At 45.2% G+C, this 2,500-nt stretch overlaps 1 protein-coding gene across 1 annotated transcript in view; it reads right to left on the reverse strand.

Annotated features, from left to right (window-relative positions):
• The window catches only part of dyrk1b (dual-specificity tyrosine-(Y)-phosphorylation regulated kinase 1B), a gene marked incomplete at its 3' end in the record, with an annotated part of 36,372 nt that overhangs the window by 5,024 nt on the left and 28,848 nt on the right, over positions 1-2,500 (reverse strand).

Below are 2,500 nucleotides of genomic sequence, written 5' to 3' on the forward strand. Positions count from 1 at the left end.
CACACGCACACACACACACACGCACACACACACACACACACACACACACACACACACACACACACACGCACGCACACACACACACACACACACACACACACACACACACACACACACACACACACACACACGGTTAGAGAGAAAGTGTGTGTGTGTGACAGAGTGTACCAAATGGTAAAGAGGTGAAATGTGGGCACTTTTTACAGTTTCAAAATGATAAAACAAGGAAAAAGGCCTTGTGCAGAACTTTGGGAACCCTGTCAGATAGTACTTTGTAACTCCTCCTCGGGCAACTATAACAGCTTGCAAACGCTTCCTGTGGCCAGCTAAGGCCTTTCAATTCTTGTTTTGGGAATTCTTCCCCATTCTTCCAGGCAGAACACCTCTAGCTCAGAAATATTCTTCGGCTTCAGGTTTCTCAAGGTTTTCTTTGGCGTACTTCAGATGCTTAATTTTGTGTTGAGGTCGTAGGAAAGGCTTCTTTCTGGCAATTCTGCCATGTAGGTCTTTGTTGTTTAAGGTACGCTGTATTGTTGTCCTGTGAACAACTAGACCGGTGTCTGCTACTGTTTTGCAGTGATGTGTGGGTTCTTCTGAGCATTTCTCACCAGATCTCGGGCCATTTTATCTGAAAATGTTCTTGGTCTTCCAGATCTTGCCTTGACTTCAATTGTTCCATTTATTTTCCATTTTCTGACGATGTTTCTGAGAGTGGAAATTTGTAGTTTGAAATGTTGCAAGAGTTTTTTGTAGCCTTCTCCTTGATGGTGGAAGTGAACTATCTTGATTCTGACATCCTTGGACAACTGTTTAGAGGAACCCATGGTTTTTAACACCAGACACAACAGCCACTGCAGTCGGATACTTTAGAAGGCATGGAGTTACTTCAGAATATATAGTTCAACCCTGGAATTATATTCACCTGACTCATTGAAGCCCTAACGAGTAAATCACCTTGGTCTGGGCCTTAGCAATCATCTTGTCAAAAGGTAACAAAGAATAATCCAGAGGGGTTCCCAAACATTTGCACAGGAAACTCGGAAAAATTTAAATAAAAAGACACAGTGTTTTAAAATGTGCAGAAAGTGTCATGTTTAACTTTGTAGCATTTAGTGTTCAGGTTTGCTTTCAGTCACTTGGGCCCAGTAGTTCAAAACATTTAATCCCTATCTGATCGGATCAGATGTGGATTTTGGGTCAGGGTCAGGGTTAGGGTCAGGGTTAGGGTCAGGGTTCAAAACCAAACACAGGATTGGGATCAGTTTGATCCCAAAAAACTGTATTATCTTGATCCCACCAGAGGGGTGGATTTCCAGTGGATTACCAGAGCAAAATGTACTATACAATTTATTTAAAAATATGTTTCAATATAAATAAGATGGCAAAGTTTGTTAACTGAAATAAACCAAAATCATTTTGGTCACGTTTGTGGTGGCCTATTTTGTTTTCAACCAAATATTGATGACAAATGTTTATGCTCATAAAAGTATCACAACAAAGAGGACAGATACAGCTGTGCTGCTTCAGCCAACTGAAACGTCACTGAGAACTCAGCTGTGTATTTAAACATATAATTAGACATTATAGATGTCTCTGCAATGTGGTCTCTTGTCTTCCTTGTATTCTTTTTCATATCCACTAGATGGCGATCGGTAGGATTAAAGCACTTCGGCGTATGGGTGTTGTTTTCCTCTCCACTCCACCAGGCTCGGGGTCGAGGGGCTACCCTTTTACCACCCCGAGACCTGGTTGAGGGGCTCACCCGGGCTATATTTCTGGACAACCCTCCAGAAGCCACGTCATCGTCTCGTCATCTAATACCGACAGACCATGCATCCCGTTGGGTGGGTGGTACACCGGACAGTCCAGGATAACATGGTCTGCGGTTTGGTCCTCTGCGCCACGCTCGCACGACGCATTTGGGGCCAAGCCCCATCTGTGCATTGATGAGCGGAAACGCCCGACGCCGGTCCGGAGACGATTGAGCCTCACCCAGGATAGCCTTGGCAAGTCCATGCCGAGGGGCTCAGGGCCGGCGACTGGGGTCTCTAAAGCTAGTGAACTCTAAGTTCACAACAAGTGGAAAACCTTGTGCGAACTGCGAATCACCAAGCGAACAGAGAGCATTCAGCATCCGTGCATGTTGATGTGGCGTGGCAAACACCTTCTCGTGGTGCCCCCCGTAAGTAGCTAATGACTGCCAAAGGCAAGAAGCGAAACAACGTTTGCCAACCAGGGCCCCTCACCCGGGCTGGTGTTCGGCAGCAGCCGGGGGAGAGGTCTGCTGACCTCGAACCCAGAATACTGCAGCTGAACACCGAAGGACTAACCCCCAGTAAGATTAAAGCACTGATATTCAGGATCTAGTTATCTTGAAAAGTCTGAATCTGATCCTATCCTGAATTGCTTTGAAATACTGGGACAAAACCTGGCCGAGTTGTCTGATCCTGGATCACAAAAAATGGGATTTCAAAATCTGATCGGATCTGATTGAGATTAA

The sequence above is a fragment of the Nansenia antarctica genome (genome assembly GCF_963989245.1).
Source record: "Nansenia antarctica genome assembly, chromosome: 10".
NCBI lineage: Eukaryota > Metazoa > Chordata > Actinopteri > Argentiniformes > Microstomatidae > Nansenia > Nansenia antarctica.